General features: G+C 33.1%; 1 protein-coding gene across 4 annotated transcripts in view; it reads left to right on the top strand.

Annotated features, from left to right (window-relative positions):
• The window catches only part of LOC132699437 (protein drumstick), a 53864-nt gene that overhangs the window by 24725 nt on the left and 10882 nt on the right, over nucleotides 1-18257 (top strand). The window contains exon 1 of one of the 4 annotated variants that reach the window (XM_060666142.1): nucleotides 4405-4513. The exons of the other annotated variants lie outside the window; for them this stretch is intronic. The gene's annotated coding sequence lies outside the window, so the exon portion shown is untranslated. Of the gene's footprint in view, nucleotides 1-4404; nucleotides 4514-18257 lie in introns of those variants that run through there. 4 annotated transcript variants of the gene reach the window in all.

Genomic DNA, 18257 nt, shown 5'->3' with positions numbered 1-18257 from the left:
GATGACGTTAGTATGGATATAGCCTCTCTTTTGATTGATAGATATTCAAGATCTGTTGTGGAGTGTTTCCCTCTTCGAAAATTGCTCCCTAATAGGCAGGATCCTATAGTAAGCTGGTTTGATAAGGACCAGAGTCGCTGGGGAACTATCATCCTATATCCATTATGGTGACCTTTTCTAAGTTAATGGAGTCCCTGCTAAAGGAGAGATTGGGTAAATACTTCGAGTCCAACTCTCTTCTTAGTGAACTCCAATTTGGTTTCTGGTTTTTGGTCCACACACTCGATCCTTTCTTGCGTTCTGGACATAATTGAGGATATTTAATGACGGTAGTAGGGATATAGACTCTACCCTCACTTTTTTATTGATAAATTTTCATGATTTGCAGTAGAAATCACATCTTAATAGACAGAAACTTATGATAAGATGGTTTAATAAGGACCTAGAAAACAAAAAAGAGATTTTCTCTATGATAAAAATAATATGTAATACAAAAACTTATTCTTACCTTTGGGGGCTATATAAATCGTTAAAAAACCACTATAAACTGTCTATCTCTACTGCAAAAAGGATTGCTTCAAACATTTCTAAGAAACTCGAAAAATAAATCCAAAGATTACTGGAAATTGGTTAACGGTGAAAAGAATAACGGGAAAACCATTAAAATAATCGGGAAACAGATGATTTTAATGTGTTTTTTAGTTCAGTCATTGAAAACATAGCGAAGTCATTACCAGATTAATCGAAAGATTAAACTGATTACCTGCATAAAATACCATCAAAACAGTTTTCAATGCTATCAAAAATCTTAAAAATTCAGCCGCAACTGATTATTTTAACGTTAGTAGTATTATGCTGAAGCAAACTGTCAATATACTGGACGCTTATAAACCGCTGCTTCACATATGGTATATACCCCGATTGTTTAAAATTTTCTCTTTAAGAAAGGAGATCCACAGCCGCTGGAGAATTTTCGTCCTATACCATTATGGTGACCTTTTCTAAGCGAACGGAGTCCCTTCTAAAGGAGAGATTGGTTAGATGGCTCTAGTGCTTCTTAGTAAGCGCCAGTTTGGTTTCAGGGTCTTGGTCCATATAGTCGGTCCTTCCCTGCTTTCTGGACAGGATTGAGGATATTTAATGACGGTAGTAAGGATATTGACTATCTAGCCTCTCTTTTGATTGATAGATATTCAAGATTTACAATGGAGGGTTAGGTTAGAAATATACGATGGTTTAATAAGGACCTAGAAAACAAAACAGAGATTCTATATATGATAAAAAAAATATGTTATGCAAAAAATTATCCTTACCTTTGGAAGCTACATAAATCGTTAAAAATAATGATAGGATGTCTATCTCCACGCAAAAAGGACCATTTACGAAAAATTTCTAAGAAACTCAAAGATAAATGCAAAGATTTCTGGAAATCGAATCCAATAAACGACAACTCAGAACCATATGATGTCAATGTTTTTTTAGCTCAGTCGTTGAAAAATATACCAGATTCTAGTTACCAGATTTGCCAAGACATCAAGCTGATTACTTACGTAAAATAATATCAAAACAATTCAATTTCTCTTTCTCTCCCGTCGCAGTTTACGAAGTTTCCAATACTATCAAAAATCTTAAAGCTTCAGCTTCAACTGATCATTTTTAGATAAGCAGTATTATGCGGAAAGAAACTGTCAATCTATTGGCAGCTCCTTTCACAGAATTTACAAACCGCTGCTTCACAGATGGTGTATACTCTGATTGCTTTAAATTTTCCAAGATATCTCCCCTCTTTAAAAAAGGAGATCCAGAGCAGCTAGGGAACTATCGTCCTATTGCTAAAAGAGGGATTGATTAGATACCTCTAGTCCAACTCGCTTTTCAGCGACCCCAAGTTTGGTTACCAGTGTATGATTTGTCCAGGGCCCTCGAATCTGGGGATCTACACTTTTTGTGCTCTACATTAATGACCTTTGCAATTTTATGATACCAACCTACAGCGTAATATTTGCAAACGATACTTCGTTCATAGGTAATGGTTAAAATTTTTTCGGCATATCATCCGCATATCCCATATCATTGAGCGTACTTCTGTTGATACCTAATTCTTGATTGGGCAAAGTTTTGGGCGATACTCGCCAGCAAATTAACATGGAATTCCCGCATTGAAAACAGGATTAAAAAAACATATATTTCTTATTAGCAATCGTAAATATCGGGGTCCAGTAAGATTTTGATTGAAGAAATTTCAAACCTTTGGGTTTCATTTACTTGCACCATTTTCTCTATCTTTACTGACAGAAATATAATGGTAACCATTTACGAACTCCACTGGTACTAGATAGTTCCCTGCTTTTTATTTTTTTATTATTTCGCACATAAAAAGTAAGACATATAAAGTAATGGACTTAAAAAAATGGTGTTCCATTTAAAGAAATGAACTTGCTATCGATGTGTACTTTTTGATCCACACTGTATATTTTCTGCTTACTGCAAAAAATGTGCGAGAGGGCAAATGATTTTTGAAATACTTTATGTCATATTTTATGCGTTTGCGTTCTGTGTATAAATTTGCTGTTAAAATACAAAAATTATGTTGAAAATGTCAATAATAATCAATACTTAATATGATAAACAACTGCCAATCTGTGGTGGTCTCATTTGAAAAATGCTTTCCACCTATTAAAGTGCTTGATATGTTTTCATGTGCAAAGAAATTGGTGTTTTTCCATTTCCATATTCAATCGTATGAGAATTAGCATTAATTATCCATTATTAATGATAAAATATAAAGTTGGCGGTAGATATCGTGACAATATTCCCGAAGATGGCGACATTATTTTGTTTTTATTTCTTTCGCTGATATTATTGGCTATATGCTTTTTACAAAACTTCTGGGTTCCTCCTGCGTCGGTTTTTGCTTAGTCGAAATTGCTGACGTTTCGCCAATCATTCTGTTCGCTTCTTCAGAGCTTGACAGTTTCAGTCACTGTTTCAACACTTTATGGACATCCGGTATAATATTTGTCAAGGTGTTGCCTAAACCTTTAGACAAATAAAATATGCAATGTACTTCTTAAATTTTCGATTTTATATAAGAGATAATTGATAAAGATTTAATACATTTTGAAGTTGTCAAGATATATATTTAAAACTCTGTATAGAGTTTCTGGTTTTGATTTTGAAATTCATCACAGAGTGCATTATAGGTTCTAGGGATGGCCCTTTACCTTTCTAACTGTCTCTATTCTTAATCTGCAAAATGGTTTTCCCTATTTTTTAATATAAATCGTTCTAGCTTTCCTAGAAACTGAAATATATAATATGTTCCAACTCTAAGTCGTTTAGTTTTTGTGAGGTTATTAAACCATTTGGATAAATTTTAGAATATATGGTGTTATGTATTTGTTTTTGAATACTCAATACTGTTTTCTTCAAATTTATTTCGAAATCGGGAGTCACTAAGTTTTACAAATTTCAATCACATTCTGTTATTATAAATATCGCTAAATGCTAACATATCGCATGAAATGACAAAATTTCGGGACTTTCAAGAGATATCGAAGTCAAACTCAAACTTTTTCCGATAATTATAAAAATATTAATGAGCTGCGACGCCCCGTGGAACCGTTCCCCCGAGTCAACCGCATATCAATAAATTTCACAATAAATTCAAAGCGGCACGGCGCGCGTTGAAAACATTTGAAAACTCGCAGCGTTCCCTTAGCATTTTAATGCCGTCCCCTCTCAGTAGGCTATAGAGAACAAATTCCGAGACAATTTATCACAAAAAGATCGTTCATCATCGCAGCCAGCCTTTCTATAACAATTGCCAGTCAACACCGCCTTCTACGATTTCTTTTCCGTGGTTTATCGCCATCCGATCGCGGCCTTTGTCCTTTTTTAACGCCAATAAAATCAAGGTGCCCGGAAAGAGAAAGACAAAACGCTTGCAAGTCATCCACTTATTAACATAATGTAATAATTGTTGTCATTTCCAACTGACACATTCTCGAGGTGCCTTTTACTGTGTTTTATTGTCCCTTTCGTTGTTCTGCGGTGTCTTTTTTTCTTTCGTTGTTGGTTTCGGTCGGTTTCGAGGGTGGTTTGGAATTTCAACGATTGCGATTGTGATTTTCTCCGACGTGTAGACGTAGCGGCCGCACGCCACTGGCAAGGATCCTTCGGCGTGTCGCACGGTATTCTTCAAGGAGCGCGCAGCGTTCATATAAGCGATTATACGCGACCTTTGGATCAATATGTTCCTTGTAAAATAACGAAGTGAGGTGGCGGTGAGAAACAAATGAGCAAAACGGTCGCAAGAGTAGGGAATATGAGTAACCTTTCACTCCACCGCAAATTCACGCAAGTGGAGAGATCCTCTCAGTGCTTTTTGGCGCCACACAGCTTCCTAACTGGAACATAACCGCGGGTGCGACAATCCCTCAATACGTGATTATCCTGTGGACGTGTTTCGTTTGTTTGCGCACGGAATGTGTCATCGTGGTTCGTAGTTGCAGTAAGTGTTTTTTTTTTTTTTTTGAAACACAAAATATAAAGTGTTGCTTTTTAAAGCTTTTGCTAACATTAAGAAATAAATTACCGACCTATCTGCGTACTAAGAATATAGTTAATTTTTTTTTAGCAGAATTCACACCTCCTGATTCAAAAACCAAACCGAACTACAAAGGAAAATTTAAAAAGGGAAATGTGGTAATAAATAAAATGAGTGTAAAAAACAAATAGGCCAAAGATCTTACACATTTTTGCAGGCCCGTTTTTATAATTTTCTAAATAAATATCTTAAAAAGTGTATTGCATCTGTAAGCATCGAAGCATCGAATAAATAATTTAATAACCAAAACTAACCATAAGTAAACGAAATAAGACTAAAATACATATAAAAGACTAAAATCAATAAAGACTAAAATCAATAAAGACTAAAATTTACATGTAAGATTGGTTTGTTTTCGATATAAGAATTAAAGTAATATTTGTTTGTTTGCACAACTTATGAATTTTGGGGAGAATTTTTATTTTTGTATTTTGTAGATATACTTGTTTATTGGTTGTCGTATGAATCTGATATATATTGTTAATATATCTCGTCTCATAATTATGCACGTAATTAGATAAAATTATTGATATATTAGATTTGCAGCAGTGAACTTAAGTTTAGATATTTAGTTTTTTCTTAGTTGTGTTGGTTAGTCTGCTGCAAAAATATAATATTTTTACTATTTTCTTTACTAATTTGTTTTGCAACAGTTTCCAAATATAAGGCATGGACCTATAAAGCGAGACATCAAACAAGCCTTGTAGATCTTGTACTTAGTTTTTTTTTTTGATGAATAAAGTTTACATTTAAATATTACAGCGATCATAATCAATTTTGTTTTTACATGCTTATTCCAAATTAATTTTTCATCCACAGTCAACCCTATCTGACCTTGTGTATCTCTAGAGTATTATTAATATTTACCTTTAAATTTTGTATTTCTTCATTTTTTGCCTAAATACCATTAATTTTGTTTTATTTATATTAATTTTTAATTTATTACTATACAACCAGTCAACATATTTGCTGAGGTCACTGTGAACCTCTCCACATGGAGAGTACAACAGAGGCCCCAAGACCGAACCCTGCGGCATTCCCGAGCAATTTGACCGCTTATCACTTTTAAAATTATTAAGTTTGAAGAACTGATTTCTACCTTCAATCAAAGTGTTGGTTAATAAGCGGATTTTTTTTTTGTTAATTTTCGAAAAAGGTGTATTGAAAATTTTCGAAATGGAAAGTCCCGGAGTTTTCGAAGCGAGTACCCTAATTTACGATTTTTTTTTCAAAAAATTTTTATTTACAGTAGTTTACGTAACAAGTTCTGAAAGTGAAATTTTACTGGACGAGTCTACTATCGGGAAATTATTATTATTTAATTATATTATATTTATTATATTATTTTTACGAGAAATTTTTAGCTTAAATTTTTCTAACGAACTGAAATTAGTTTTGAGTAAAAAATATAAATATTATTTTTGAATATTAATACTAAACATGGACGGTTTCCATTTATGTTTTGACGGAGTTTATTAAAGAGGGTAGGCAAGAACTTTTTATACAAAAATTATATGATTTTTTCTCAATTATCTTCTGAACGTATGAATAAAAACAAATGATCGCCGCAAATGTATAAAAAATGAAACATGTCACTTTTTTAAATACAGCACCTTGCACATTCTACTCGAAGCTATATAGTTTATAGGAATTTGCTTTATCCGTTTTTCAAATAACTCGAGTTTATTATTCAAAAGTACAATTTAATGGTCATCGTCATATTGCCTTGGAAAACAAAACATTGTTTATAGCTCTCTAAAATATCTCTGTAATATGGATAATACGAAAATACGAAACAATTTGCAAATTTGTGAATATGAACAATGTTTTCAAGGAATATACAGAATATTGTTCGTCAATTTGATGGACAAAAAGTAATCAGGAGGAAAAATTAAACACGCTGCTTGAATTTGAATGTAAATTTACGTTAAGTACATCGACAAAAAACATAGGTTTGACTTAAACTTCTATAAAATTGAGGAAAATTCATAATACTTTAAATAAACAGATTTCCACTAATACAAATTTTTGCCAGTACAAAATTTAACCGAAGAAATCATTTTTTGACCAAAATTATTTTTACTGATGAGGCTATCTTCACTACTGCAGAGATGTTCAACTAGTTAAATAAGCATAAGCAAGTAATAGGTATTTGCACTTGTTTCAAAATGAATAAGAAAACCTGCCAGAAAACATACCTCGTAAGCATAAAATTTTGCACCAGTCACGGAGTAGCACAATGAACAGTATGAGTTTTGGCTAAGAATGCACGGCACTATTGGATAGCCTCCGAATTACCTTCATTTAAATCGACTTGAGTTATAATGGCTTATTTAAAAAGTAAGATATATTAGGAATGACTGGAAAAAATATATACAAATACATACAAAAAATGGAAAACAAAATATTTTTACTTAACAGAAACAATCACAAGTTAGTTAAAAAAAAATTGGCTGCAGAGCTGACCTTAATGTCAACGAAAAGTATTCTTAGCATAAGGAAGTTTTCATCTGGTGCTCCTACTAAAAATTTATCTAAATCTATTTTATTAAATACTGGCGATTTCTTTGGCCTGTTTCCTACAATTTTTTTCTTCATATAACCTTCAGATTATTTTAGATTTTCTGATAAATCTCATAAATATACCAAAAAAAAACTTCAAAACTGTTCATATGTGTATGGTATATTTGAACGCCGCTTTCATTCATTGGGTAGATAGATTTTCGTTTCCCACTAATTTGTATTCTTCAAACTGCATTTTAGAAAACTAATTGTTATCCTTAAACTTAAACTATCAGAGTCTATCAATTAATCAATCAACAAATCAGCAAGTGAATAATTAAATTTTGTAAATTCGATTACACAACAATCCTTTCTTTGTTCAACGAAACCAATCAAACACTCACGGACAAGGCTGCTTTCAATTTTGCAGATCAACGCGTCACTTGCCCGATCTTGTCTAGTCTTGCCTTGCCATTTAATGTGCTTATAGCATGCCACTCGGACGGCACCTAACACAAATTGAAAAAATCCATCTAACCCCATGTTGGTGAATTTAAGTGATTTTTGAGTCTAGAATAGCACCAAGATCCTTTTTTTAATGCCACACCATGTACGTTATGCCTTTAGTGGACCGCGCATACCCAAAAAATATGTCTCATATGCGTGGCCTCTTATGGTAATGGACCCTTTTTTGTGAAAATTATACAGGAGCAAAACCGAAAGGTTAAATTCGAGAGGAAATAACTTCCCAATCAAACATTCTTTAAAATGTTATACAGGGTATTTTATTATGATAAAATTTATTCACTTCCTGCACCTTCGTTTTTTAAAATCTTGATAGATGTAAAATTTATTCATTATTACCGTATTTGTTTGACTTTGGATGAATGTTTTTAATTTATCTTTTTTAGGACTGCAATAGGCAGTGTTATGCAATATTTTTTAGAGAAAATGCGGAAAAAACAAAAAAAGTCAAATAATTCTTCAATCACTATATATAGTAACATGATATACAGGGTGTGGCATGGAAATAATGAAATCCTGGCATTTACAAACATTCGACACTCATGCAGTACTCGGTATAATGAAGACTTGAAAGTTGCTAGAATTCATTAAACCCAAGTCTTATGTGTTTCTGTTCTCCCAGGCTTTTCTTAATAAGCTGGTTCTTCAAGGATCTGATGACAGTGACCATACTAAACTAACCAAAACTGTCTTGTACTTTATTGAACTGTATGTAATATAAACAGATACAAGATCAGTTAAATTAAATTCACCGATCTAAGCTTTGGGGTAGCTTGCCCATAGCTGTTATATAAAAATAAAAACATACCCACATAAAGGTGCATAACTATTATTAATTATATTAGGGACATAATTCTTTTTAAATATATAACTATTAGTAATATACATAATATTACTAACTATCCAACTATAAAATAGGAAACTGGCTAATAATATTAATGACATAAATTTGCTGTACAGTTAGAAATTTGGATTCTATAAATAAATAATATCAGTCGAGTACCTTTTCGACATTTATAAATAATATATACTATCAATTCTGATAATGGTTATGCATTATTCTGACAGCCGATATAACACAATACATACATAGTCAGATCAGATAAACTAAAAATACTACGAGCTCAAGCACCGTGCCTAGAGGCACTCCAGTGTTCACTCCACCCTTTGTACTTAATTCTTACTTAATTATTTAAATATCGTCTTCTAGTTCTCTCTTTTTCACTCAATTTTTGTATACCGTCCCTTCAGCTCTTTCTTGGTCTTCTTCTGACTCTAGGTTGCTAATTCACAATAAGTTTCGGAATGTTCTCTTCAGACATCCGTTGCAGATGTCCAAACTAGATTAACTGTTTGCTTCTAACCCGTCTATAATCCTATATGTGATTCCCATCGTTTCTCTTATATAGTGTTGCCGTTAATGGCCAGAAATCCATTTCTGTTGATCTTAGTTTCTTTTCTGTCGTTTCTTTTAAAGCCCATAGTTTCGATCCGTATGTAACGATTCTTTTCACCACTGTGTTATAGATTTGTGTTTATTTTTTTGTTATTTTTTGCCTAGAGAGCATTGTAGAGCTTTCCATCGTTTGAGATAACTATTCTTAGAATGTATAAGTTTTGCAGTGCTTGATGGCATCTTCATTTTTCAGTAACAGATCCTTTTGTCGCTCAAGGCCCTAGAATTTGTACTCTTCGTCGTAGTCTTGAGCTATCAGTACCTGATCATTGATGAAACACAGTGTATACATCGTTTTGTCCGTTAAGGGAACACCGATAGTTTGCCCTTTTTGTTTCCAATTTTCTCATTCTTCAAGTATATTTTGAATAGAGTCGGCTACCAGCAGCATTCCTCATTCCTGGTATTGTTGGTTTTTCTAGTTCTAGGTCTTCATTACCGGTCGTTCATACAGGGTATTTACAGTTCCATATTGATAATAGTTTTTTTCTAGGGTTTGCCAAGGTCTTTTTACAGGAACGCTATCATATCATGGGCTTCTTATTTCCTTGCAATTTTTCTCTATTTCCGCTTCCAGATCCTGGTAGTCTTTATCTATTCGATTTTTTAGAATCATTCCATATAGCTTACTTGCCGATGCGCCGATGCCCCGATAGTTATCACATTGGTTTTTCTCTCCTTTTTATAAATGGCACTCATGTGCAAGATTTTTCACTCATCTGGGATTTCTGAATGGTTAATACATTTCTGAAGAAATTTGGTGATTTTCCCTTGGTTATATTTGGTAGTAAATAATGATCACTGCCGCATGTTGGTTCTCTTTATTAAGAGATTCACCATTACGTATTTCAAATTTTAAAGTTGATGTCGCTACCGAAGAATTGTATAATCCAAAAGTGAATCATTTAAAAATTCCCTTAAGTAAAAAGAACTTTAGTATTTAAAATTTCTTGATCGCTATTGCAGATTTTGAAAAAATTACATGGCCACCATGGTATTTGGAGATCGCATTTTAATCCGTACTGTATATAATTTTACGCACCTATTGATATTAAAATTTGTCATTTTTATTTTATTCCACAAAATATTTCATTTCATTTCACGTTACATAAAAGCGGCTATTAAACCGGTCCATTTCAGTGGTAACCAAAAGCGAATTGCAAGCAATTACCATTAATTAGGAACGTTTACGCTACCGGTAATCGAACATAGGGAAATAGCGTTTATTCGCTGGAATTGCAAACGGCTGTAACAGGGATTTAAATCAACTAAAAAAAATCGCCAATAATGGCGAAAGACTTGTTATATGCTAATTGTAATTGTCATAATTGTTTTCGTCGTGTTCCACGTTGTTTCGCCGGGGAAATAAGGCTTTAACATTATTACATCGCTTGTTATTCGTACGGCGCGGGGTTTATTAGGTTTTAATTAACATTTTCGTAGTGCGCTTGCTTTTGGCAATAAACTAAGTGCGATAATGGTATAAATTTGCCAAGTTACGATCCCCTGTCTCTATGTATTAAAGTTTCATATTTGCCGCGTAATGAAAAACTTTTATTAGAAGCCTGAAACTTTACGGTTATTAAAAATTACTTTCTGTTAACCGTTTGCTCGGGAAATTTAAGTGTTACTCGGGCGCATTTTATTGCCGCAGTCCGCTCGATTTTGAATGTCGAAATATTTAGTTTTATGTTTCGCTCGTAACTTAGATTATAATCTCGATCGTCAAAGATTTTTCAACAAATTCTAGGTCGCTTTTAAAAGTTTCATAAAATCCTTCTGGAGTATATGCCGTAGGCTTTTGATATATCCTTCCCTAAATAAACTCCTGGACAAAATTAACGCAACGTCATAAATTTGCCGCTTTTTCGATGCTATTTGTTTTTTGAATTTATGATCCGATTTTAATAATTTTTTTTGCGTTGTCAATGTCACAGTTTTTGCTGATAATGGTAAAAAGTTCATTTTCGATGTATACTGTAATAAAAATGTTATGTGTTTTCCGAGAATTCGTATCATCCTGCAGAAACATATAGCAGTTGACATCAGAAGGTAGCTCCATCTTTTGTAGCCTTTATTATTCAGCACATTCATTGTTAAATCTTGTCAAGTAGGCTCTGGAAGGATTTTTCAACAGGTTTTGTGTTCTAAATTTACAAAGGTGAAATAAGATTCGCCATACTGATAAAAACTGTTCGGAAATCGCTTATTAAACGTTCTTTTCGTTTGTCCCGTTGCCCGATGATTATTTAATTCTTGAAAAATTTACCGGCAGAAGTGGATGAGGACCATTCAATATGTTATGTTGCCAATGTGATAGAAGGCCATTGTTTTAGTATAAATCGTATGGTTGAACGATTTAACAAGACAAGATCTTACTCTCGAGTGTTGGAACAAGGACGAAAATGATGTCCTGATCCAAGGGATTGGGCAATCTGTTCTAAGAAGCAGAAAGATCACTAGTACTAGGCAAAAAAAGTGTACTTAGAACTGTTTGTCGTAATACAATATCGTCTCGAACAATCAGAATACGTTTAAATGAGTCATAAGACCGACAAGGAAACAATTGTTCACCAAAGAACACAGATTTTTTTTATGAAACGAGAATTAATCTCAATTCTCCTGATGGGTGTGAACCTGTTTGGCGAAGGGCAGAAGATTGATTTGCAAGTTGCAACTAACCAAAAATCCCGTTTGGCGGAGGGCCTCTAATGCTATGGGGAGAAATATGTTTCAATGGATGCACAGAATTGGTCTCTATACGTGTAAGATCAACGAACGCCGATTATCATTTACAAAACTTGGTAATTGAATATGTAATGCCATTTGTTCCTTTTTGGGGACCGAATAGTTTATTTATACAGAATAATGCTCGTCCCCATCTGGCTAGACAAGCTTTAGACTGCATTAACTCTTAGCTATTCCGTTGATGGAATGGCCACCTCATAGTCCAGATTTAAATGTCATAAAGCATCCCTAAAAATGAAGGTTCGAAGTCGCAACCCCTTACCGGTTAACCATAATGAATTGGTGAATGCATTAGTTGCAGAATGGGAGAATTTTGCCCAAGATACAACCGCAAATTTAATTTCTTGAATGGCAATGCAGTAATTCGAAGTATTAACGTTTGTTATTTTTTATTTTTCTTTCATTTCATGTTTCATAGTTTCACACGTTTCCAAAAAAAATGTCTTTAGTAAACTCACATGTAATCTTAATAATGTAATTACTTTATTAAAACAACTAACACGTTAATTTTGTTTTCATTTATCAAACCGAGCCGAAATTATAGAGATAACAAATAATGTATTCGATATTGCCTCATCAGTTGAAATATAGGAAAAATTTCCATAGCCTATACTTGAAAACAATGAACGTACTGAGTCATAAAATCTATAAAACATCACAACAAGTCAAGACAAAAAGTCGAAGTACTACAAACATTATATCACTCTTAATGGGAGAAAACATATACCAAGGAGCAACAGAGGGCTTGCGATCTTAAATGGTATCACAGGATGGCAAACCGAACAGTAAACCTGGGTTCACCACGGAAATCGAAAACATCAATCAGAGTGAACAACTGGGAAAGAAGATTAGATTCCGAAGTTTAGTGGCGAAATAGAAATGGAAAATCAAGAAGTAGAAGATCTCCAAATGACGTTATAAATCACAATAGAGCATCTGGATATGGCAACACAGAAGCCCAAAAATAGAAAGGCTCCAAGGAAAGATAAAATAATAAATGAGCTAGTAAAATACGTTGGAGACACTATATGCCAGGAATACACAAAACTATTGAACATTTTAATTCAACACGGAAACTACAGGAAGAATTGAAGAGAAACATAACTGTGCCCATCTTTATATAAATTTTGAGATTTGCACATAGCAGTGAGTGATTAATAAAGAAGTTTATGAATTTATGAATGCATTATACTTTTTCTATAGCTATTAGTTACAATTGGGTACATTTTTCCAAAAACATTCACTGAGTGACATCAGAAGTGACAAACGTCAAGATCCCAGCAGTGTTTAAAAAAAAAAGTACCAGAAACGTTAGAAGTAACTGAGCTGGAGCGTTAAAATGGTTTTTTGAGAATGATTGATTAGGGTGTAAGTAGATATTTTAGTGTAGGGGGTAGAAAAATTATATTTATGCGTTTCTTAAGTGATATTACTTTCATCGATAATCAATTTTGCTATTATTCTCTCTATATATACCATATAGACACTTACCCACTTCAGACATTTCTGATATTTTAGGCGGCTCTCAACTTTCGAAATCATTTGCATAAATAAGGGTTATATTTTTGTAATTAGAGGCATTGATGAACATAGAAATAAAATTATTTTTCTGCTTCTGTATAATTTTCATTTACCAGGCTTCTATTAAAACTGATGTCTGATCTGAATTCAAAATGTCTTTCTGAACATAAAAAAATCAAAATTTTCGTCCGAAAATATGAAAGTTTGAAATACTTTTGATTCGTCGAAATCAGTCATCAGGTTTTTAATGTTTTCTTTAATGTAAAAATGTAACAATTTTTCTGAGATATATAAATGTGGACATTTTGGTTAGTTTCAGTTTTAATGCAACTGATTTTGGTTATTCTAAAGTTCTGAAAATGAAAAATGAAAATTTTTATTTTTATATTTTTGCAAATGCAATGGCATGGTATTTTGTCGATTATTAAATACTCGCTTCGATCTTGCAGAATTCAGGCTTCGGCCTAAATATGATTTTATTACAAAAATGACGTCGAATAAAAGGATTGCCTCTAATTTTTTTATCAAAACTAAATAGTTATCGCTGATTCAGAATGAGAAAGTAAAAAAACCTACACTCACCGCCTGTTGACAAATTTAATCTCGAAAATGTTTACCATTTATAACGTGACACATCTCAAGTTGATTTTTTCGCTTCGATCGCAAAATAATTACACCTCTGTGCGTAACTCTCTGAGCAAACAACGATTTACTAGTGACGAACGAGAAACTTAATTCATGGCAATCAATGTGATTCCGATTGACGTCACCGAGGAAATTTTATTAGAAAAAAAAAACATTGCCTCATGACATGATTTTATGCAAATAAGTGTTATTATAAGCAAACCCGGGTAGACCGGTTGTATTTTTAGAATTTACTTTAGGCATTTAAATTTGCCCGGTGAATGCGAAAGATAAAAAAAGAAAAACAATGCCATCGCTCATTATTTCCGAGCCTGGTGATCCTTTGGGAAACCCTTTCGCATTAAGAGGACTCCGAATCAACACTTTGAGGCCGGTCTGTATAATAGATGGAGCGTTAATTAAAAATTTATAATGTAATAAAAGCTGGCTGCGTCGTAAAAGCTTGTCATAAAAATTATTATCGCCAAAACTTCTAAGTCAGGTACTTCTGTGGAAATATTTACATTGAAGAAAACACGAAAGGGGCTCGCCTTAAGGTAATTTAGGTCAACGAGATTTGATTGTTGACTAAGCTAAAGTAGTATAGTCAACTATCGAATGGCATGTTAACTACTGAGATCCGAAGAAACTGTCTTTACTTTAGTAAAGTGCGGATTTCATTTTCAAACAATAGGTTGAGGTTCCAAATTGGTTGTAGTCAACTATTGATTTGAAGGTTCCAGAAAAGTTTTTCATCTCAATAAGTTTCTGGTACACAGTAATGCATTAATTTACTGCTTACAAATCGGCCACATGCCGCCGCATCTATTAAATCAATGCACCTACGACCCAGATCTAACTGTACATAATTTTACTCCAATTTTTGTCTAATATATTGTAGTTGGAACAAATTCATTCACAAAATATTAAATGAAACACAAAACCAATGTGTTCATAGGTAGCAGAAAGGGGTTACCTACACATTTTATAAATTTTGTTTAGATATCAAATAAAGCAATCATGTACAGAGTGATGCGTTTATGAGGCACCACTACCTTATCTCAGTAACTAGAACAGATTCAAGACCAGTTGCTTGGGTTAATTGGTACTTCTCATTTATTATACGTTGTTGCTTACAGAACGACTCACTTCGTCGCGGTCGCTACCATTCAAATGGAACACACTGTATATTAATGCTGATTTATATGAACGTTTGAAAGATGAGTTTAATGATGTATAACAGTATGGAGTTTAAACGCAAGGTTTCGGAACTATTGACGTTCATCTTCATTATCGGCACGATATTTAAAATGACGTATCTAAGGTATTTTAATTTTGGGTGCAGTGTTGTCATACTTTGCATTTTTTGCAAATGCAAAACCACCATTATTTTGCTATGTCCAAGTTGACCACTGAAATGCGAATTCATAATATGGGGCGTCTACAAATCACTGTTTCTGAATAATTGGTTACATACAATATAGAACAGAATTTGTAACGCCTTTCCAATAAATTTGCAAAATAGGAAATACACAAAAATTAGGAGGCTTGTTGACTTCTGTACTTTAGTAGGAAACATATTTTCCAAATAATTTGCAAAGCACGTTTAGACGAATCATAGACATAGACATATAGACATAGCATAATATACGGGGGTTGAAAAAAATGGCAAAACCGATAATGGACGAAGTATGGTATCCCAGTTAGACTTTTTCCAGAATAAGTGAACGACAAGAGCATATTTATTATTACATTATTATTAGTTTTATAGGGAATATACAAAAGTTAAGAGGCTTGTTGACTCCTGTTGACTACGAGATTCTAGAAGTGGTATATTAACTATGAATAAAATCAAGAGCGTGATAAATTTAATATTAATGTAATTTAATGTAATTATTAATACGAACATAACTATTAAGTTAGGTTTAACAAGTTAGGATTAAGTTCCGGCATATTTATTATTAAACATTTCTAAAACTAATTGATCTGTTCATATGCAAACTAAGAACCTTATTTAAAACATTTCATTTAATCATTGTGCCTCAAATAAAAACACAACCAATTAGCAATGGACCTAAGGTAAAACAACAATAATATTTTTGCCACATAATACATGCATTTATTATTGTGTTCCCTTTTTCTTTGGACGCTTGTACAGTGAGCCTTCCTTGCATTAGTGAAATTCACCCTTATAGTTATAGTAGAAATGGATGCGCCGCAGATGGAATTGGTATTTTTGTAGAGAAGGTAAGGATTTTATGCGCATGCCTTTACATTTCACTTACTAAGCTGCATTCTGCGCCATTTTCCTTATAAAAGCGATTTCCACACACTTAACTTGTTTTCCTAGAAAAATTAACAAAAACTACGTAGATATTGAGAAAATTCTGAGGTATTTATGCCGCATCCAAACTTTTTGATGTTTTGACAGTAGCCATGTTGATAGATGAATGCCGCAAGGACGTTGTTTAAACACGAGGTGTTAAATCTAGCGCATGCGCATGTTGAACGAACCTTTTCATTTTTTTTTTTCATATTTGCTTCATAAGTTTCTGTATTATAGGCATAAGCAAGGGCTGTATGAATTCACCTTTCATTGGATAACAATTTGTTGATTAAATTACTCGCATTTTGTATTCAAACTGATTGAGAAACGTCAAGTAAAAATTTAATTTTTCTTTGGAAACGACACATATGATGAAAAAATTACAGGAGACAAAAAACATAAATTCTGTATATTTTTGTTTAATTTAATTTCACTTAAGAAGAATGACAGGGAGAGACTAAATCAATCCGCTCCACTCATTTTAAAAAAATTAAAATTTATGCATGCATGCCTATGCCTTGTTTTAATAGTAAAGTAGTAGTATGATATACTTATATACTTATATAATATTCTTATAGTGATAGTAGCATACTTTCGTAATTATTAACTATTCTATTTCTATTTTCGTTTTTAAGATAAAAAATAACAATATATTTCCGCCATATTTGTAGCGCGATAACTCCCCAATGGCGAGCTTTGAAGTGTCAGCTAAAGCTATTTATGAATATTTTATTAATTTTGGGTTTTTGTGGAAGACTTTGTACAACTCTTGCAATATAGATTGTGATTTGGTTTATTGCAGTCCTTTTCTATACGTATAACTAACGTTTATTCCTAAAATACTTGTTACATTTACAACATTGTTTTATTAGTGATAGTATTATTTACCAGCAGTATGTTTCTTTTTGTCCTTGCCTGATATTTAGATTTAGCATAGATTTAAAATGTCCTCGACAGCAGCCCTAACTGCACCTTTTAGAAGGTTATTTAACACTGTAAATATCGTCTTCTAATAAATGAAATGCGTTTCAAAAAGGATAATCAAAAAGATGGTAAAAAATCCTATCCATCAATCGAGGACGAAGAAAGGGAGAATAGAATTAGCATATAACTATAACATATGTCTAAGATATAACAAATTGCCAAATAACAAGTTCGCCAATCTTACTTAGGGAGAAATTTCTAAAGGTAGTTAAAGCTCTTTTGTATCCAAAATTGTCCCAACTTTGTAAGGATAAGAATTGTGATATTTTCGCTTGTTTTATCGACTGTCAAAATGAAGCATGAAAAGATGATGGAGGTTTTGAAAAACACGGGAATGGATAATAAAGTCCGAGAATTATCTGGAAGGAACCTTTATTGGGATGAGTCAGCCCATCTTAAACTCATTATGGGGGAGGAAACATATTCAGTGAAGCTCTTGAGAATTCCCACATAGGAATCCTTCTAAATGGGGAACGATTGAGCAACATTCGATGAACAGATACTGTGATATTTGCCGATAGCATGAACAGCTTACAAGAAGTGATTAGTAGAGAAATAGGGGCGAGCTACGACCGTATGATTAACAACAAACATATAGAAGTTCACAGTTCAGCTACTCGGTAACCATAATTAATAAGTATTGGAATCACTCACTGGAAATTAGAATAAGAATTAAGAAAGCAAGGGCCACTCAATCAAATGGCTAAAGTCACAGTCTTAACATAGACATTAAAATCAAACTCCTTACATGCTGTATATTTTTCCGAGGCAACCGAAAGAAGACTGGAGAATATTAAGGGTTTCATAGGTGGACAGAGTGACCAACAAAAAAGTACTTCGTTAGAAATAATTGGATCAAGAGAAGAAAACTGGAATACCTTGGATATACTATGAGCAACGAAAGTAAATACGACCTTTGCAAATCCTTTCTTCAAGGAAAGTGTATAGTGAAAGAGAGCCAG

This window comes from Cylas formicarius, unplaced genomic scaffold, assembly GCF_029955315.1.
Source record: "Cylas formicarius isolate icCylForm1 unplaced genomic scaffold, icCylForm1.1 PGA_scaffold_3__17_contigs__length_32017465, whole genome shotgun sequence".
Classification (NCBI taxonomy): domain Eukaryota; kingdom Metazoa; phylum Arthropoda; class Insecta; order Coleoptera; family Brentidae; genus Cylas; species Cylas formicarius.
The sequence above is the reverse complement of the archived record's forward strand: the minus strand, read 5'-3'. Positions and strand labels throughout refer to the sequence as shown.